General features: G+C 40.0%; 1 long non-coding RNA gene across 9 annotated transcripts in view; it reads right to left on the bottom strand.

Annotated features, from left to right (window-relative positions):
- Nucleotides 1-22,408, bottom strand: part of LOC129481056 (uncharacterized) — a 238,179-nt gene that overhangs the window by 181,641 nt on the left and 34,130 nt on the right. For 5 of the 9 annotated variants that reach the window (XR_010120369.1, XR_010120366.1, XR_010120364.1 and 2 more), the window contains one exon: nt 12,169-12,303. The exons of the other annotated variants lie outside the window; for them this stretch is intronic. This is a non-coding gene — a long non-coding RNA (uncharacterized lncRNA). The remainder of the gene's footprint in view (nt 1-12,168; nt 12,304-22,408) is intronic. 9 annotated transcript variants of the gene reach the window in all.

The following is a 22,408-nucleotide window of genomic DNA, read 5'->3' as shown; positions in this document are numbered from 1 at the left end:
CTGAGCAAACTATCACAAGGACAAAAAACCAAACACCGCATATTCTCACTCATAGGTGGGAACTGAACAATGAGAACACTTGGACACAGGAAGGGGAACATCACACACCAAGGCATGTCATGGGGTCGGGGGAAGGGGGAGGGGGGACGGATAGCATTAGGAGATATACCTAACGTAAATGACGAGTTAATGGGTGCAGCACACCAACATGGCACATGTATACCTATGTAACAAACCTGCACGTTGTGCACATGTACCCTAGAACTTAAAGTATAATAATAAAAAATAAAAAAGTTTACCAGAAAGAAAAAAAAGGATCCAAATCCAAGGGTGAGAGGCAGAGCCTGAAGAAATGCCTGAGATTTTCTCATGGTTCCTACGGTCGAAGGCAAGAGTGTAGCCCAAGGACTTGTGGGTAATGCCCAACTCAGGTGTAACATACATGTACAGTTGATGCTTGAACAACACAGGTTTAAACTGTGTGGGTCCACTTATACGCAGATTTTCTTCTGCCTCTGCCACTCTGAGACAGTAGGATTAATCCCTCCTCTTCCCCCTCCTCAGCCTACTCATCCTGATGAAATTTATGATGATCCACTTCTACTTAATAAATGTTAATATATTTTCTCTTCAAAAAAAAACAAAAAAACAAAAAACCTCTGCCTTAAAGCATGTCCCAGGAGGAAGACATCAATTACATAATTCAAGAACAATCCTCAGAACTGAAGGACATGAGTTTTCAGGTTAAAAAGACTCATTAAATGCCTGCCTAACTGATGAAAATAGATGCACAGCCAGCAAGGCATAGCATTATGAAATGGCAGAGGATTGGGAAAAAGAGACAATCCAATAAACACTGAAGAGACTTCCTTTAAAGTCATATAGAAAACAAATGGAATCAAAATGGCTTTAGACATCCCAACAACAATACTGGAAGCTAGAAGATAAGGGAACAATGGCTTCAAAAGCAGAAGCTGGGTGTAGGGGCTCATGCCTGTAATCCCAGCACTTTGGGAGGTCAAAGCAGAAGGATCGCTCGAGGCCAGAAATTCAAGACCAGCCTGTGCAATACAGACAGACCTTGTCTCTACTAAAAATAAAAGATTAGCTGGGCGTGATGGGCACATGTTTGTAGTCCCAGCTACTTGGGAGGCTGAGGCAGGAGGATCACTTGAGCCCAACAGTTCAATGTTGCAGTGAGCTATGATTGATGATTGTCACTGAACTCCAGCCTGGGCAACAGAGTAAGACTCTCTCAGAAAAAAAAAAAAAAAGCGGAAGAAAATTTTCTCCAACCTAGAATTTTAAACCAATCCAAACTATTAGTCAAATATGAAGGAAAGATTTTTTAAAAAGCATCTTCAGACATTCAAAGTCTCAAAAAATTGACTTTCCTTTTTCAGGAAGCAAGAGAATGTGTTCTAACGAAATGAAAGAGTAGCAATAGAAAAGAAATAAGACATGTGATACAGTTAACAAAAGATCCACCACAGAAGACAGCAAAGAGAATCTCCAGATGGATGATAAAGGGTGACACAGCCTGACGCTGTGTCCCAGGCCCATAGGGCAACCAGACCAATTGAAAGGTCTGAAACCAAGTCAGAAGGCTCCAGAAGAGCTTGCCCCAGGAAATTAAGTCAGTAGACTACTGAATGTTTCTGAATACACTGCAGAGAGACTAAAAATTTGTAGTTTGAGGTTGAATTATAATAAGCTAGAGGTTGCAAATTTTTCTTATAAAAAGCCAGATAATAAATATTTTAGGTTTTTCAGGCCATAGAGTTTCCATCACACTACTTAACTCTGCTGTTGTAGGGCAAAAGCAGACATAAACAATAAGCAAACCAAATTTATTTGCAAAAACAGGTAACAGGCTGGATTTGTCCCATGAGACGCAGTTTGCTGACCCCTGATACAAGCAGATAAGCACAAAGAAGACAAAAAATGTATAAACATGAAAATTATTAGTTTCAGGGAAAATAAAAAGTTGTACAGAGAAGACAACATTATCGTGGCTCAGATAAATGGGTTTATATATATAATCATATCATGTAATCACTGAATATTTATATAATCATAATCATGTAATCACTGAATATTGATGTCACTAAAACCACCACATATCCATATTAGGAGGATGGAGGAATGGGAAGTGTGCAAATATGTGATAGGTGCAGGGGAGATAAGTAAGAGAAAGCTAGGTTCTCATCTTTCACATTGGGAAATAACATTTACAATGACAATACCAAGAAGTAGTCAAGGTGACTAACTTCTCAGTCTCAACTGAGGCCAAGCTCTTCAGAATAAATGTAATTCACGGGAGAATAAAAATGAAGTGATGAAAAGCCAATGTGCCAAGCCACTGATACCCAGGAGATGTATAAAGTTATTGCTCAAGATGTAGTATGTTGGCCAGGCGCAGTGGTTCATGCCTGTAATCCCAGCACTTTGGGAGGCTGAGGCAGGTGGATCACTTGAGGCCAGGAGTTCGAGACCAGCCTGGTCAACATGGTGAAAACTCCATCTCTACTAAATATACAAAAATTAGCCAGGCGTGGTGGCATGGGCCTGTAATCCCAGCTACTAAAGAGGCTGAGGCACAAGATCATTTGAACCTGGGAGGTGGAGGTTGCAGTGAGCTGAGACCGTGCCTCTAGACTCCAGTGTCTTAATGTTACTGACCACAAGGAGGACGTCAAGAAAGGTGATCCATACATAAGCAGAATATGCATGGGGAAAAAAAAGACGAGACAGCCACTGAAAAAGTTGTAAAACTTCTCTCTCTTGACCACAGTGGAACAAAAGGGTCTGACCCCTCAAAAAGAACTAATCTGCTAAGGAGGACACAGACACTGACACTGAGCCCATTAGAAAGACAATCGTGTTGTTGCATATCCATTGCCAGTTCTGGTAGAGCAGTACAGAGAGGTAAAACATCCTAAAGAAACCAGCTGATAGAGGCTCAGGGCTTAATGCCAGACTTAAGCCAATGCACAAGTAAAGGCAGTGTTATTAGTCCATTTTCACACTGCTACAAAGAACTACCTTAGACTGGGTAAATTATGAAAAAAAAAAAAAAAGAGGTTTCATTGACTCACAATTCCATAGGCTTAACAGGAAGCATGACTGGTAGGCCTCAGGAAACTTACAATCGTGGCAGAAGGCAAAGGAGAAGCAAGGACCTTCCTCACATGGTGGCAGGAAAGAGAGAGAGGACGAAGCGGGAAGTGCCACACATTTTTAAACCATCAGATCTCATGAGAACTCACTCACTATCACAAGAACAGCAAGGGGGAAATTCACCCCCATGACCCAATCACCTCCCACCAGGCCCTTCCTCCAATTCTGGATGAGATTTGGGTGGGGACACAAATCCAAACCATATCAGACAGGAATTAGGAATAAAGGACTCAGTGTCTAGAAGAGGATTCTCTGGACCACATGTAACAAGAGGAACAGAATCCTTATGTAATCTCTTCTCTAAGCCACACAAATTATAGTTTCTCATCAACTTCTTAGGGATGTCAGAATCCCTAAAAGGCCTCTACAAAAGAGGGCCTCTTTTTTTTTTTTTTTTAAGTCATAGGCTTTAATCACCAGGAGGGCTTCTTTTGACAATCTAGGTTCAACGGTTTCAACAATTACTTTTGACATCTTCATAAAACTCCAAGTTAAGGAATCCCTTCCAAGAATTATTGCATTGAGATACTAGTGAAGTAGTATCTTGAAATACTAACCTTTGTGGGTTTTTTATTGTATTGTTTTTGTTTTTGTTTTTTGAGATGGAGTCTCGCTCTGTCGCCCAGGCTGGAGTGCAGTGGTGTGATCTCGGCTCACTGCAACCTCCACCTCCTGGGTTCAATCGATTCTCCTGCCTCAGCCTCCTGAATAGCTGGGACTACAGATGCCCACCACCACGCCCAGCTAATTTTTGTATTTTTAGTAGAGACAGGGTTTTATCACATTGGCCAGGATAGTCTCGAACTCCTGACCTCGTGATCCGCCTGCCTCAGCCTCCCAAAGTGCTGGGATAACAGGCGTGAGCCACCGTGCCCAACTCACCTTTGTGGTTTTTAAAAAAAATGTTCTGCACTTCCTTGGAGTGACCCCATTCTACTCAATCTGAGGCACCCATATTGCCTTACAGAGAATTAGAACAGCTACAGCAAGAATGAAGGAAGCAGGGCATGGAGTTTATGTCATAATAATAGATTGGAAACAGAATAGAGAGAGGCAAATGATCCCCTCTCCATCTCCCAGGTTAACTGAGGATCACTTGGGCTGTGATTAAAAGAAAAATGGTAGTGGTGGGTGACTTTGCTGGTAAAGAAGAGGAATAGACATGGAAGAAGTACATGATAACTAATATCAAAGAACTGTATGGAATCTGAGCCAATACTCATCAACCACCCAGCACTATTCTAACGAAAACCACATATCAGCCAAGCTGAGGAGCTGTAGAGCGAGAGTCCACCATTGACAAAAGCCTACACATCACCCTTGCAGCATCTAACAGATGGACATCTACTCATCCTCAAAAGCTTATTAAATCCCATATAAACTGCCTCTTGAGGACTTTCTAAGAAACTCATAAGTCCATGACACCCAGGGGAGCACTACGTCAAGAAATGGAAGCCCTGAGCAACATGTGAACTTGAATGAGACTAGATGGTAGTTAAATCTGCCCCGATCACAGGCACTTGGACTGGGTGGGTTCTATCTGACTATAGTTATCCAAGTAGGCACTCTTTAAGGCATTCGGCCTTAATGAGACTTGTTTTTGTCCATATATTATGAAGGTTTATGCCATGTTTGTGAAGAAATGCATTTTCTAAGTTTCTAAGTCAGTTCTCCTAGGAAAAAAGCTCTGAAATTGAAAGTCTTGGTTAGTCTTAGATTTGAATGAAGGGTTCATTAACAGCTCCCAATAGAACTCTATAAATACCCAGACCCGATAGCTACTAATTCCAGACAGTAAGCCAAGCATCTGAAACAACAACGAAAAACAGAGTAATACTTCCCTTTGGGTATATGGTATCTCTAAACATTTATGTGTTCTTCTCAAAGACATTGTCTTTTTTTAGGGACTCCATACTATTGCATTTATAAACAAAGTTTAGAAGTTCTACTCAGGCCCTGCATTCTAGTTCGGTCTTTACCTGTATTTTATTTTTCTTTTTTTATAGAGACCGTATCTTCCTATGTTGCCCAGGCTGGTCTCAAGTTCCTGGGCTCAAGCCATGCACCCACCTTGGCCTCCCAAAGTGCTGAAATTACAGGCATGAGCCACCATTCCAAGCCTTCCCCTGTATTTTATAGCCAGCACTACATTGTCAGCTTAAAACCATGCCCTCCTTGTTAAGCTCCACTTCTCAAATTTAATAAACACATAAGAATCTGATGTCAACAGTCCTATATGTATTTATCAAGGAATTTTCTCAGAGAGGAAAAATGCTGTAATAGCTTTTTAAAAACAGAATAGGCAATGGTCCAGCAACAAATCTGTTGAACAAAGAATATAAGAGCGAGCTCAGGCCTTCCTTAACAGCAAGAAGAGATGCCACCTAACAAGACATCTGCTTACTCTTTAATGCTTATGATAGGACTATGTGTCCATGTGGCATTAGGCAAGAAAAATGATTCCAAGTTATGGCCTAGAGTTGATAAGGCCAACTACAACCACCAAGTCCTAAGTGAAATGTTGTGATTCAGAGCAAACAGAGTTTGGTGTAAATATGTGGGTTACAGACACTAAAGGCAGACAGGCTGATGTGTCTGAGGCATCTCCTAATAAATTTCTGGCACCTTTTACAATCTCACCAAACTAGCTGTTCCAAACACAACAAATGTTTTGCCTAAGTTAAATAGACTAAGTTATTAAGTCTGAATAAATGAGGAAGACTTGCTGCCATGATTATAAGCTACAAACACAATCAGAATGTTGGTTAGGGCTTAAAGACAGTGCTGGGAGAAACATGCAACACAGGCGAAGTATTCAGAAGGAAGCTAGACAAAAGAGATGGTGAGGAACAAATGATAGTTCATCAATGCATTTAAGGTCAGAAAAAGAATTATAGACTTTAGGGCTTTAAAGAATCTTTGAGATTATCTAACCCAAGTCTCTCTTTTTTAACATATGAAGGAAATAAAACCCAAGAAAATTTTAAGTTGCTCAATGTCACATGAGTTTTCTTTATTTCCTGTTTAGACTCTTTCCACTATAGCATTTTGACCTCCTCTACTTAAATTTCCCAAGGACAGGGATTTTACCCTTCTAGACTGTCCTTGTATTCCATAAATCCTTATTTGATGAAGGATTTCTGGGCATAAGCCCTGGCTCCTTAGGCTTCCTCTCTGCAAGTGAACCCTTTCCTTCCAGTTCCCATACACAACACAAAGCAAGCAAATACTAATGCAACACATTGCTCTTCATGACTTTACGGAGGAAGGAAATGAGTAGCAAAGTCTACCAGCAAATGATGTTCTTGTTACAAAGATGAAGGAAGAGTTATGCAAACATCATCCTTTAGGGAAGCTAAAATTCACTCCAAGATGAAGATGAAGGGCTACCATGCTACAAAACCAGTCTGCCAAATTAGGCCTGCTGGTGAGAGAAAAAGCCACACTATATGGTTGGTAAATATTCACACTGAGTGCCAGGTGGGTGTTACACAAATATTAAGGGAGGAATCAATTTGAGAATGTCATATGGGTAAATTTATCTCATTTTTGATTATACAAATGCCCTTCATTGTTTCACCAACTATTTATTGAGTACCTCCTACATGCCAAGCACTGCTTTAGACCTGTAGATATAATGGTAGAAAAGCCAGGCCGGGCGTGGTGGCTCATGCCTATAATCCCAGCATTTTGGGAGGCCAAGGCAGGTGGATCACCTGAGGTCAGGAGTTCGAGACCATCCTGGCCAACGTGGGGAAACCCCATCTCTACTAAAAAATACAAAAATTAGCTGGGTGTGGTGGCAGGCACATGTAATTCCAGCTACTCAGGAGGCTGAAACAGGAGAATCGCTTGAACCCAGGAGGCAGAGGTTGCAGTGAGCCGACATTGCACCACTGCACTCCAAGAGCAACAAGAGCGAAAACTCCATCTCAAAAAAAAAAAACAAGAAAGAAAAAGAAAAAGAAAAGAAAAGCCAAATCTCTACCCTCACTCCCTCAAACACAAAACTGCAGTCCTTCTTACCATTTCCCCTCATGTCCCACTTTTATTCAGCATCCTAGGTCCTTTCAGATATCGCCTTTATCCCTTCCCCCTTTATGTCTGCTTCCAAAGCCAGCACATTAGCTCAGGCCTTCATTATCTCATGCCTAAACCGGTTTTCTAACAGATCTCCCTGTCTTCTTTCAATGACCCAATTATAGTTTCAAAAATTCTGATTTATTCTGGTTACTTACATTCTCAAAAGCTTCAATGGCTCCACACAGCCCACCTCAAACTCCCCAGACTGGCATGTCCCAGCCTCCAAGTTCTGGATCCACCTCTTCTGTACAAACCTAATTAAAAGGCATACTACTTAAAAGCAACTTTAAACTGCACTAATGTTTGTGATCACATATCCCATAAGTTTACACAAAGAGAAAAAAGACCTATAAGACAAGCAATTTTTCATTTATGTGAGTTAAGTTCCTGTAAAAGTTATTTCAAATCAATAAAACATAGACTTTAATTTTTCCATAGAAACAATGCTATTATAAAGAGTTTCACTCTTGACCAAGAGGCAAATGCCCAACATTTTTATTGCATGTCAAGATAATGGGAAAAATCTTTGGGAGGCAGAGGCAGGTGGACTGCTTGAGCCTAAGAGTTCAACACCAGCCTGGACAACATGATGAAACCTGTCTCTACTAAAAATACAAAAATTAGTTGGGCATGTTGGCACATGCCTGTAATCTCAGCTACTCGGGAGGCTGATGGGGAGAATCACTTGAACTCAGGAGATGGAGGTTGCAGTGAGCCAAGATCATGTCACTACACTCCAGACTGGGGGACAGAGCAAGATCCTACCTCAAATTAAAAAAAAAAAAAAAAAAAAAGATAGTGGGAAAAGTGCTGTAAGCCAAAACGATGTAAGTAGAATCTTATTTACTGTAGAAATAGCTATACTTCTAAGCAAGTGTCAACTGAGCAACCCTTTGTGGAAACCAGTTACCAAATATTATCAACTATAAGCCACCTACCTATGCACTGTGAAATATAAGGCTTTCTAAAATTTAAGTAATCAAGGCAATACAATCATAAGAACAGATTAGATTTAATACAATATGGTATGAAAAGTTATTACACAGTTTTCTCTGCTTACTTGATAACTTCCACTTTATTTTCACTACAGTAAAAGTAAGGGTGAGATACACCTTCACGAAGGACATAGAGTTTAGGAGGATTATCTTGGGTCAATTTTGACAGCTTCTTTGAGAAAAGAAGTCCTAGTGCAACTTTTTTTAGTGTTAATGATATAGGGAATTCTAAATTGTTGGTGCCCCTTTTTCTCTCTTAAGAAAAATGTTACTATAGTAAGCTTAAGCATTAGAGATTAAAGGCCTTTGTGTGCTTGCAAACTTTCTTGAGCAGTGATATCACCAGTGCAATCATCTTAAAATATATAAAGTGACTCTCTCAGATTAATTTTTGATCTCTCACCACTTCTTACTTCATAGTGTTAAAAAGACTCAAAGTCAAGCCCAAAGAACTCAGTGTTAAGTTTGATTTGAACCAAGTGAAGTAAGTCTCTCTACCTTAGTCACAACTGAGTTATTAGCTTATAGTTATGGAATGCAGCCAGCCCTCAACATGTAATTAGTCTTTTAGGAGAATTTTTATAGACAGTGTCCTCCCATTAGTGGCTAATTTTTCCCACAAACGTGTGAAACTGTTAAATACAAATGTTTTGGTTCTAGCAAGTACCAAAAGCCGTTGAGATGTATATGTGTGGGGCTGTGTGCAATGGCTCATGCCTATAATCCCATCACTTTGGGAGGCTGAGGTGGGACAATCGCTTGAGCCCAGGAGTTCAAGGCCAGGCTGGGCAACATGGGGAAACCCCTTTTCTAGAAAAAAATTTTAAAAATTAGCTGAGCATGGTGATGCGTACCCATAGTCCCGGCTACTCAGGAGGCTGAGGCAGGAGGATCACTTGAGCCCAGGAGGTCGAGGCTGCAGTGAGCTATAATGGTGCCACTGCACTCAAGCCTGAGTGACAGAGCAAGATCTCATCTTTATAAACAAACAAACAAACAAACAAACAAACAAAGATGTGCATTCCTGTTGTTGATCAGTAATAGACTGCAATTTCATTTATAGTAATTTTTTGTAATGAAATAAAGATGCAAGGAAATATACAAAAATGTGTGCATAAGAATGTATCACAACATTGGTTATAACAATGAAAAAAGGAAATAATCTAAATGTCCATCAATAATAAAACACTATATTTGGATGCATTCAGGCAATGCAATACTATGTTGGCCTAGGTTCCAGCCAGAAAGCAGAGGTGAGGAACTTGCATGGAGGTAGTTTATTTTGGGGGGTCAACCCAAGGAAAAGTAGTGGGAAACTAGGAAAAATGGAACAGGAAAGAAAGAAAATCCACTATTAAGGTACATTATCAAACTGGAAAGTATGGGAAACTGGAGCTTGATTCAAATGAGGGGCTCTAAGAAACCATGTAGAATGTGCCCCTTTTAATTGTCAACCTAAGAGATAGAATTGGGGAGCATTTAGCCATGGGCTCCCATCTCCCATTGGTCAAGGGTTTTCCCATGATGGTTAACACCCTCACACTTCCATGTCTGCACAGACTCAAGTGCTAAATGGGTCCCCACAAGTTTCCCATGTGGGGTATGAGGAACCCCAGGGCAGAAACTGACAAATACATGGTGCAGCTAAAGCAGGTACATGTAAGGTAACACCTATGCAATGGCCAGAGTAAAACTGAGAAGATGTGAAGTGTGAGAGCAAGAAGTGTCCAACATAAAACCATGTGCCACAAAAGTGATGGTGTAGTTCTATCATCTACTGACATGAAAGACATCTGTTCCATCATGATAAGGGAATAACACAAGTTACAAAAGGCTATGTATAGTATGATCCCATTCATTTTAGCTAGCTAGCTTTAGTTTCTAGTAACAAAGTCCCTCGAGGTAGCTTTTAAAGGGGAAGGGGTGGTTTACTGAAAGAATCAATGGAGCAATAAGGGAAAAGGGGATCTCGGAGGAACTGTGATACATACAGCTCTCAGGGCGACCAGGAAGCCACCACAGAAACAGCTAAAATATTGAGCACTCTCTCCACCTCACTCTCACTCAAAACCTAGTTCTGCTGTTCTCTTCCTCTTGGCTGACTCCCTCAGCCTATCCTCTCTAGCTTGGAATCTCTGCTTCCTCATCTAAAGCATGGTTTCTGCTTCTTCACGGCCTTGGTGTACACATATATTTCCCATCAGAGCTCTCAGTGGTAGCTCCCATTGTAAACTCTTTCCTTCTTGATTTCTCCCCTAGATGTGTTCCTTTCTCAGTAAATGTCTTCATTATTCACAGACCATGCTGTTGCCCTGCTTCAAACCCTCCATGGCCTCTCAGTGCATTTAGAATAAAATCCAAACTCCGGACCAGGGCCCTCATTACTCTGGAACATCAGGCGTTGGCTTCCTCTTCACAGTCATGCCGCCACCCACCTCCCCCACTGCCATTCACTCACTCTCCAGGCAAGCATGCCAAACTTGTTCCCACTTCAGAGCCTCTAACGTTGCTGTCCCTTCTGCCTGGCACAGAATTCTTCTGGCTCTTTATCTTATTCAAGTCTCAGCTCAACCACCACCTGAGAAGCCCTCTCTGCCCAGCCTAGCTAAAGTAGCTCACTGTCCCAACAACATTCTGTGAAATCTCCAGTTTAACTATTTCAGAGCACTTTTCATCACCTGAAATTGCCTTATTTGTGTATTTAAAATTGCCCTCTTTCCTAGTCATTAGCAGTACCCTGGAGCGTCGATGGACATTAGGTACTTGAAACTAACCATAGTTGAACAACTGAATGAATGCACTGGTATTCACGGTACAAATTCCCCAAAGGAGAAAGCTGAGTGGACCAGCGTGTTTTTGTTGTTGTTGTTGTTGTTTCGTTGTTTTTGTTTTTTTTACCAGATCACGCCACAGTCGCTGGCCAATTTAAGGCCAATGCTTGAGCCAGGAATCCTTCCCTAGCTCAGTAAGTCATAACAAGGTGGGAGTAGGCAGGCACAAAACATGGCCACCATGTCCCACCCCTTCAGCAGAAACTATGGGCAAAGAAACAGAATTACCAAAAGCTCTAACACATCTCTTTTTGGTGTATAATCCTTTATAAACCTGTGGATCCAACTCATCTAGTTCCAGGGAAATATTAGAGCAATATTCTTGTACTTCTCAAAGGATATTGAAAGAGAAATCAAACACATAATCCAGAGAAACACATTAAAATTTCTCATCTTGCCGCTTCATTCTATCTGAAACTCTTTGGAGATTCTCTTCTTCCAACCCCAAGAAACTCTCTCATCCATGCAATTTTCTCACTATCTCTTCCTCCTCTTGCTTCTTCTTCCTCACCTCTAATTCCTCTCACCTTTAAACAGATTTTCTCCCATCGTATCACATCCACTGATGTGTAGTGTCCTAACAAGTAATGGATGTTTTTCTCTTTTACTCCTTTTTTCCCAAGGATAATTCATCCAATTCTTGTGCTCTCTCTGTTCTCCACTCCCCTCCCCATCTTCATTGGGAGAGTTGAGGCAGGAATCTTTGGAAATTCACCTGTTAATAATTTTTTTGTTCCTATGATACAAGGCCCATATAGGCTTATATTCAGCTCCTGTGTCCCTGTACAGTGGTTTTGGTTGTTTATGGCTGACATCCACTTTGACTGGTAGACTTTTATGTAATTTTATTTGTTAAATATTTTTTAATATCACCTGTGTATACATACACACGCATACATACATGTACATATACATGCACACACATATATGTATCATGCATTATGGAGAGGAAGAAGAGACATGTAAGGAAATAGAGAAAGAATCAGAGAGTAAGAACCTGTACCAGAGCCAGTGAAGGAAGATGTAACTGTCATTGCACACACAAATACATAGTTTATGTATATGGTAGCAATACTCACACACAGAAGGATTTTCTTCAGCCCAGTGCCAGAAATAACTCTTTCTCCTTTTGGTCTAAATATAGAATGTGGTTAGCAAAAGGAAGGAGACTCTGAAGAAATTCATTCTCTCCAAATCCAAAGAATGTACATTTCCTAGGAAGAAGATGTGGAGAAAATAGCTCATTAACATATTTTTCTACAATATATCAAAGCAGTGAGGTACTCAGACCTTCATAATTAAACATATGAGAATCAGGAAGCATAAAACTCTTATAATGTATCAACTCTAAGAATTAGGTGGTTTCTCATGCCATAAGAAACCAAAAAGAGAAGACTTTTTATGCATTTTTTGTATATCCTAGCAAATAATAAAGTCAATATTTGTAAATATTCTATAAAAATCGTGAGTACTTTTATTAAATACAACTTTATAGCTGATATCTGTTGTTTTGGTCCCTATAACTATCATAATTCTCCTTAATGGAACCACTTTTCCACCAATCTTGGGCCATGTGGTTTGGATGGCTTATCCCACTCTTAAATCCAGTGTGAGCCATGACTGAACTAAGTTAATCTGCAGATTCAATTCACTTACACAAAATAGTTGATTCAAGGATGGGCACATGTCCTAATTCAGGCCACTGAGAACCAAATGCAGGGCCTCTGTCAACCACCATTTTATTTTCTGTCTTTATGAATTTATCTGCTGAGGGTGAGATGTCCTCTCTTCCTCAATAGACTTGAAGTCTTGGGAGTGTGAAGTCACGGGAGGCTGCAGCTTTCTTACAACCACAAGGGGAGACTTTATCTAAGAATGAGGCCAACATGTGGCAGAGAGAGAAAATGAGGTGAGACCTGGTGCTGGAAATGTCTCTGGGCACCTGCGTCAAACAACAGGTAAACTAGGCTCTTCAAGCGGACCAGTTACAAATGCCTATAAATTCCCTTTTTGATTAATTCCATTTGGTTGAGCTTCCTTCACTTTCAACCAAAAGAAACTTAACTGGTACACTGCTTACAACATACACACTGATTTGTTTCTATGCTTTTCTCCAGGAATATAGAGAGAGCAGACGCCATCAGAAATAAGCCCAGCCAATAAACTATTCTGTAAGGGGGGCATCTTACCTGATTTTGACCACTCTGGGCCCCTAAATCTTAAGTTTAATTAAGCTGAATCCTTATAGTACAGAAATTTATTTGTAAAAAGGCCTTACATGATTGTTAATTTCAGAACTTTATAAAGACAGACTTGTTGAGAATGATAACCTACCTTATGGAATGAGAACTATAAATATTTTACTATACAGTTAATGTAAATAGTTATGTGCCAACTAAAAGTGGAATTCTAATGCTAAATTTTCAGCTGCAAGCTCACTAGGGAATTGGTTCTTTAAAAAAATATTAACTAAATTTGGCTACCAAAACAGTCTCTATTTTTGTCCAGATTTCTTTTTTCCTTGCATTCTCCAGGCCAATCCTCTGTCTCTTTCATCTTAGGTATGGAGTAGGGATGTGGCTTCTTGGTATCAGGGTCCTTGTTCAAATCCATTGTAGTTGTTGATAGTCTCTATCTACAATGCCTCCAAATCCACTTTAAAATACCAAGTCCTTATTAATAACACTCCTAAAGAGGTCTCACCAGGCTTTCCCAGTGCTTCAGACAATTTTTAGCTCTATAGTTCTTCCCAATTTAAAAACAAAATGAATTTCACAAACAGAATTGAAATGTCAAATTTTGCTACCATCTGGATTTAAAGACTGCAAGAAAAACTAGGTTTGGGTTGTTTTATTTTTGTAGCCAAAGTGAATGTATTACAGTACATTTGTTTTCAGACCATTTACCTCTCTATTTCTATGCATTTCACTCCAGGGGAATAAGGTATTCAAGTGAAAAAAAGGAAACCATCCAGAAAATTCTAAGAGGACCCTATAAAATTCAGTAGCTGCATTCGATATAATGGAAGAAAAGTCTTCCAATTCCTCTTCATCATCGTCATGAGGATAAACCCGATCTGCTCACTGCACTGAATTTAGAACCGTGAATGTGAGTTAACAACTTGGCTCTGCTCCTCTGGGGGCTTACAATCTGATATATGTAGAGACATAAAGGATGTACAGGCAACTTAACAAAGGCTTTATGGTCCATCCTTTTAAAGCACAATGCAGCCCCAGTGCCTCCAGTGTAAGAGAAAGAATGGCAGCAGCTGAGACGTATCAGGTGGAGAAGGGGTGGATGGTGACTGGCAGCAAGGACAGGGGTGACTGGGCACCTCAGGGAAGAGCCCAGGACTGGGACACATGCAAAAGGCAGCTGAGTAATTCCATGTACTAGAAGATCCCCTCCAGAGCGCATCATTCAGTTCTCTCAAGAATCCCACCAAAAGATTGGTCAAAGACTATCCACCAAATCTTAGACATGGAAACTAAGATCCTGGGAAGTTATGATTTGGCTTAGTGACTTCTGAGAAGCACAGCAGGAGATATGCCACAAAATGCTACGGTGGCGTTTGTCCAATATTCCCTGAATGGAAACCTGGTTTCTCCCCAACTTCGGGCATTCATTCAGTTCCAACAAATGATTCTACTATGCCCCACACACTATGTTAGATGCTGGGGATACAGCAGTGAAAAAGACAAGGTTCCTGCCCCCATTAAACTTACATTTAGCAGAAAATATAGATTTTACATTTTTTATTGTTTTATTAATTTTACATTTTTTATTGTAAAATATACATAACAAAAATGTACCATTTTAGAACATTTTTAGGTGTGCAGTTCAGTGGCATTAAACACATTCACATTGTTGTGCAACCATCACCAACATCCATCTCCAGACCCCTTTTCATGTTGTCAAGCTGAAATCCTGTATCCAATAAATAATAATCCTCCTTTTACCTCTGCCCCCGACCTCTTTTGACCATTTTATCTATTGTCTTTATGAATTTGACTTCGCTAGATATCTCACACAAGTGGAATTATACAATATTTGTCCTTTCGTTTCTGGCTTATTTCACCTAGGATAATGTCTTCAAGGTTCATCCAGGTTGTAGCAAGCATCAGAATGTCATTACTTTTTAAGGTTGAATAATTCTGTTATATGTAAATATCACATTTTGTTTATCCATTCATCCACTAATGGGCACTTGGGTTCTTCCCATCTTTTGGCTATTGTGAATAATGCTGCTGTGATCATTGTTGTACCATTATCTGTCTGAGTCCCTGCTTTCAAATATTTTGAGTATACCCAGAAGTGGAATTGCTGGATCATATGGTAAGCCTATGTTTAATTTTTTGAGAAACCACTATGCCGTTTTTCACAGAAGGTGCACAATTATACATGCCTGCCAGTAATGCCCTAGTGCCCTAATTTCTCTATATCCTCATCAACAGTTGTTATTTTCTGTTTTTTTGTTTGTTTGTTTTTAATAATAGCCAGTATGAAGTGGTATCTCATTGTGATTTTGATTTTCATTTACGAATAATTAGTGGTGTTGGGCATCTTCTCACATGTATTAGATACCTGTATACATTCTTTGGAGAAATGTCTATTTAAGTCTTTTCCCCATTTTTAAATTGGATTTTTTGTTGTTATTGTTGAGTTTTAGGAGTTCTTTATATACTCTGGATATTATCCTTTATCAGATATAAGATTTGCAAATATTTTCTACCATTCCATGGTTGCTTTTTCATTCTGTTGATAGTTTCTGTCTTAGTCCATTTGCATTGCTATAAAGGAAAACCTGAGATTGAATAATATATAAAGAAAAAATGTTTATTTGGCTCATGGTTCTGCTGGCTGAAAGACTGGGCATCTGATAAAAGCCTCAGGTTGCTTCCATTCACGGTGGAAGTCAAAGGGGAGCCAGTATATGCAGGTGAGAGAATATGCAAGAGAGAGAGGGGAGGGAGGTACCAGGCTCTTTTTAACAACCAGCTCTCTTGGGAACTAACAGAGCGAGGATTCACTCATTACTGTGAGGATGGAACCAAGCCATTCATGATGAATCTGCTCCCATGACCCAAACAGCTCTCATTAGGCCCCCACCTCCAACACTGGAGATCAAATTTCAAGGTTTGGGGGACAAACATCCTAAGCATAGCATTGTGCTTTGATGTGAATGCCGATTTAAACAAAAAATTACAGGCTTTGGGCATGCTGGGAAAGTAAGAGGAAATCTCACGGACTGGGAGGATGAAACCCTTCCTCCCTCATTTGTTCATTCAACATTCACTGCTCCAGGCAGTGGGCATACAACAGTGAACAAAATAGACAAATTCCCTGGCTCCAAAGAGCTCCCATTCTAATGACATTCATGAAGTAACATCTAAGTCGAAAGACAAAAGATAAAGAGGAGATTGCTGGGGATTGAGCAGTGGGAGGATAAGGGAGAATGACAGAGTGGAAGGAGCTCTCTAGGGGCAAGAAACAGCCCGTCTGAAGGCCTTGATAAGATGAGAAGTTGCTACGTTTAAGGAACAAAATTAAGGCCACCAGGACTTGAGCAGAAAAATCAGCAAAAAGGTAAGCCTGAAAAAGTGAGCAAAGCCCAGTTACAGAGAGCGTATACTATGTTGGAACCTTAGTTTTCATCAAAAAGCAACAGAAAGCCATTTAGAGTTTTGGGCAGAAGAATGACATAAATAGAGTTACATTTACGAAAAATTACCTGACTCTAGAGAAGAGAAAAGATAGAAGGGTGGGTGTGGAAGGCAAGAGACCAATTATGGGGATACTGCAGTAGTCAACCTTGGATCGGAAAGGTTGGAAGCTGCATTAATAAGAACACTACATAGAACTGACAAAAAGCTAACTCAAACTAGCTCAACTAAAGGAAGAAACTTATTGTTTCATAAAACATGAAGTTCCAAACAGTAGTCTTAGGTCCAGCTGGATCCAAGGATTTCACATGAAGTCAACAGGTCCCCCTCTCTACCACAGGAATCTATATTGAAAATATATTATTTATAGCTGCTGAAAAACATTTTCACATTTTTATAGTTTTCCATATTGTGAATCCTTTCTTCTAAAAGTAGAATATAAAAAATTACATTTACTGGATTTCTCTGCATTTAGAGTAAAGGTATATGATCTAGGCATTGCCAGACAGACACAACTACAGGAGACTTGAATGTGGAGGGGAGTTATAATCAGTGATGGCCCCACACTGGGAGATTGATTTCCTGACAAGAACAGTGGTCAAGGAATCTAGTTCTTTTGGGGCAATAGCAACACAGATTACGGCTTCAGGTTCAGGGTTGGGGCCATATCAATTGGTAACAGGTAGTAGGAATGATGTTTTTGCCAGTATAATTTTTCAGTGAGATCAGCCAGTGTTCTTAGCTTCAATGTCCATGGCAATGAACTATCAGGCCTGTTTTCCAGCAATTCTGGAAATTCCTTGAGCTACCTAATATCTTTTAATAAATCCACTTTTGCTTATTTTTTGGACTATTTGGAATGGATCTGTTGTTCATAATCAAGAATGTTGACTATTATACTACTCCCTTTTTCTTGACTCCTTTCATGTGTTACCTTCAATCTCGTCTCATGCAGACTTTTTCCACATGGTGGGGAAAAGACCACCAGCAGTCATTAACCAGCATTTTCCAGCTCCATAACCCAAAAGGTGAGTACCCTTCCATTTCAGCACCAAATTTAAAAGCTTGGGAAATAACAATAGCTACCATTAGTATAGCCATTAATATAGCACTTACTATAAACAGACACTAAGATGGTCTACATTTACTTTTTTTTTTGAGATAGTCTCACTCTGTTGCCCAGGCTGGATGGCAATGGCATAATTATGGCTCACTTCAGCCTCGAACTCCTGGGCTCAAGTGATCCTCCAGCGTCAGCCTCCTGAGTAGCTGGGACCAAAGGTGCAGGCCACCACACCCGACTTTTTAATTTTTTGTAGAGATGGGGCCTTGCCATGTTGCAGGCTGTTCTTGAACTCCTGGGCTCAGGCAATCTGCCTGCCTCAGCCTCCCAAGCACTGGGATTACAGGTGTGAGCCACCATGCCCGGCCAAACTCATTTAATCTTTACCACATCTCTAAGAAACAGGTACTACGATTTTTCCTCATTTTTTCAAAAAGGGAAATGATACAATAAATTCCCCAAGGTCATATAGCTAGGAAGTGACAGAATCAGAATTTAAACTCAAGCAATTTGACTCCAGAGTCTGTCCTCCCAATGCAGGGACATTCCAACACAGAAGTGGAGTAAAGCTTTTATTCCTACCTCACTGGTTTCCCTTTCCAGAACAAGTAAAGGTCTGAAAAGGGAAGCCAGAGGAAAATCAGCTAAAATCTGGAGGAAAATGTGAGGGCTTAGAGAAGAAAGGGTTTCAAAAAAGGAGATATGTATCTACTCAATTAGAAGTTACCCTTCAAAACATGTCATATATTCAATTATCTCCACGTGTAAATTATTGAGAGACTGCAGAGAAATTTCCAAGTGAAAAGTTACATCATTAAAGAGTAAAGTGAATTGTGAATAGGCTTTCATTAATAATCATAACTTCAGAATTACTAACATGTTTCATTTGTGAAGCAAACAATAAACATCATTAAGCATGAAAAAAAAGAAGGAAAGAGAGATCAACTGTGTCAGATGCTAGTGAGAGGCTGAATTAGATTCAGACAGAAAATTGACCACTATATTAGATGCTATTGATAAACTGGATAGGATCTATTTCAACAGAGTGGTGGGTACAAAAAAAGTGTACTTGGAATGGGCATATGAAAGGAAAAAAATGAGAAAGTAGAGACAGGAAGTATAAACAAATAGTTTGAAGATTGTGAAGAGAGGGAAAGAAATAAAACATATGAGGATGATGTGACGTCAAGGGAGATATAGTTTTATTTTATCTTATTTTTTTAGGTTCCCTCAAATCATGGGATTCAAGGGATGATTAATAATAAAACATGTTTGTATATCGTTAGGAATAATTCCATGATGAAAAAAACAATAATTAAGAAGAGAGAGGGTAACTCCAGTATTGAGGTCCTTGAGTAAACAAATGTGGATGTGATGTGATCTAAGATGCCAACAGAGGGGCTGGACATCAGAAGCAGAAACACTACTTCCAGTGTTCAGAAGGAAACAAAATACATGGAGGGTACAGATGCAAGTAGATTGGTAGGTTTAGTGATGGGAAGATGAGGCAATTCTAAGTTAGTTACATTTCTTTGGCCAAGGTTATTGGCTGAGAGTGAATGGGATGAAAGAATGGAGGTTTTAGAAGAAAGATTGTCCTAGAGTGTAGGAGGGTGAATGTACCAGGGAAGTGAAACAGTATCATCTAGCAGCATTGGATTCCATTTGGGATTTACAGTGGAAAACTTCAGGCAAGTCCAGTCATCATGGTTGTATGAATTTCCTCTAGTAACATTAGTTTCTCAGGTGTAGTTACAGCATAGGAGGATAATTGGGTTTCACAAGGGGTGAGTTTTTTCAGATGTGTTCAATGGAGAGAAAGGGAAACAAGAAAGTTCAGGTTTTCTGCAAGAATCTGGCTCAAGTGCCAGACCATGGAAACTTGCTTAACAAGAAGATAAATAACAATATGAAAGTTAGGGAAATTAAAAAATAAAATCAGCAGGGTCAATGGATTGAATGTCCCTATAGGGTCAAAGAACAGTTCCAAGGGAACTGGTAGGAGTGAGATGGAGGCTCAAAATGTGATAATCAGACAGTAGGATAGTGCTTGCTGTCCAGAGATTTTAAAGGCTATTAGTATTGACTGCTAATAATGTCTATGGTGTGGCTGTAAGAATGGCAGTGGCTGGTTGCAGTGGAGTGAAGAAGATATGTGGAGTAGAGAAGTTCAAGAAATTGAAAGACCAGGGTATTGGGTGGATAATCCACAAGGACAGCAAAACCAACAGGATTGTAGGAATAATGGAGGAAATAAAATACAATAAACTAGATGATAAAGTCATCAAAGAATGATGAGAGACAGCAAGAGATTCTGAAAGATGACAACTATTAGAAGAGAGATTAGGCGGTAAAGTCTGAAGACATGAACTCAACAGACTTAGGGTTTTCAAAGTCAAAAAAAAGGATAGATAGTTTGGACGGATCAATAGGAAGAAAAAAGATACTTACTCTACCTACAGCCAAATAAGGGGCTGAAGAGTTACCAGAAAGGGGTCCCGATCCAGACCCCAAGAGAGGATTCTTGGACCTTGTGCAAGAAGGAATCCAGGGTAAGTCCACAGAGTAAAGTGAAGACAAGTTCATGAATGAAGTAAAGAAACAAAAGAATGGCTGCTCCATAGACAGAGCAGCCCCAAGGGCTACTGGTTGGCTATTTTTATGATTATTTCTTGATTATATGATAAACAAGGGGTAGGTTATTCATGAATTTTCTGGGAAAGGGGCAGACAATTCCCAGAACAATTCCAAAAAGGGTTCCTCCCCTTTTTAGAATGTATAAGGTAACTTCCAGATGTTGCATGGTATTGTAAACTGTCATTGCACTGGTGGGAGTGTCTTTTAGCATGCTAATGCATTCAGTTAGCGTATAGTGAGCAGTGAGGATGGCCAGATATCACTTTCACTGCCATCTTGGTTTTGGTAGGGTTTGGCTGGCTTCTTTATGGTGTCCTGTTTTACCTGAATCTTGTGATACCAGTCCTGCTGACCTCCTATCTCATCTTGTGACAACGAATGCCTAACCTCCTGGGAATGTGGTCCAGTAGGTCTCAGCCTCATTTTATCCAGCTCCTGCTCATGATGGAGTCAGTCTAGCTTGAACACCTCTGACAGAAAGACAAGACATCTTCCACTTGGAAGGAAACTGCTTCTAGGAAAGAAATTTCCTCAGGGAACAGCCATGTTTCAGTTCAAGGAAGAAGGGGAAGCAAATGTTCAGAGAGCAGTCTTGGGATGTAGAAAAGTTTGGTAATGGAAAACCAAGAATTATAGAGGGCAGTGGAGGAGTTTGAGATTGCAGAGAAGCATAAACAACATAGAGTGGGGAAGGTAAAAAGCAGTGTTGAGACAAGAGACAAGTGATAATGATCTAGGAGGTGTGGACTTCTAGCATTGGGGTTACTGGAATGTGGGGTATGCTGTGAGCTGTCCTAGAAGGCTAGAGGAAGTTGAGTAACCAGTGTTATCCAGAGTGTTTAGCCAAGAGGTGTGGGTCCTTGTTTAGTCCTATATCTCACAGAGGTGTTTGGGCCTGGGGAATGGAAGAGGGCCTCCTAGAAAAACAGCTCATCATGGGTTGTAAGCTGTTCAATGAGCAGTGCTGGCTGGGGAGAAGTTCTCTCTCTAGAAGCACTACTTGCTGTTGGGACCTCCAGACCCTGGTCTCTCTTTTCATTGCAGTACTGTCACAGCCTGAGCATCAGTGGGGCCACAGGTCGCTTCACTGGGTGAGAGGTGCAGAGAGAAGAGCCACAGTGGGTCTCAGAGCAGAAAGTTTTTGGGGCAACTGGAAAATGAGACCACATGAGGAGTTGGGGCCATTAGTCTCTCCCTCTGGAAAGAGAAAAGGAATTTGATTTTTTTTTGTTTTTTTGTTTTGTTTTATTTTGTTTTTGTCATCTGGCATTACAGCCTTATCTTTAACCAAGTTTTCTTTGCTCCACTTTTCAAGTTTCACTACCCTGAATTTTGCCTCTTTCAACCCCAGAAAAGTCCTTTTCTTCCTTGACCACGATTTCAAAAAATGATACAAGCTAGGTATGACTGAATTGCCTTCATGCAACACTTCGAACAAACTTCAATGATATTTGAGACTTCAGATAACTACGGCTCCCTTATCATCCTTTATTACCATTCCATCAAAACAAAACAAAGTAGACAAAGACATTACTCACAGATGATTGATTGAGGTTAGACATACAGATGGATAGATAGACAAATAGATAATAAATAAATGAGAGAAGGGAAGAGGAAGAGTGGGGAGGGGAGTGGTAAGGAGGGAAGAGGACAGATTTAGTTATCCCTTTGATGGCTGGTAAAATGTCTAGATATTCTCTGGAATAATTCAATTCTACAATCTTATGAAAAGGATAATCTTATTTAGAAACATAATCAGCAAAACTAAAACTAATTTCCCAATTCCCCAACTTCCACATCCAAAAAAATTATTACAGCTCCCAGACAAATGTAGATTTGAATTAGGAAAGGCCTAAAGAGAGCATTAGAAGGCACACTGAAAACTGTCTTCCTAATCCCTCAATCAGAACTGATCTTAAAAACTCAAAGCTACAAGAATCTGGAGGCAAAAATCAG

Source organism: Symphalangus syndactylus, chromosome 4 (genome assembly GCF_028878055.3).
Source record: "Symphalangus syndactylus isolate Jambi chromosome 4, NHGRI_mSymSyn1-v2.1_pri, whole genome shotgun sequence".
Classification (NCBI taxonomy): domain Eukaryota; kingdom Metazoa; phylum Chordata; class Mammalia; order Primates; family Hylobatidae; genus Symphalangus; species Symphalangus syndactylus.
This window is presented reverse-complemented; position numbering and strand designations above follow the sequence as displayed.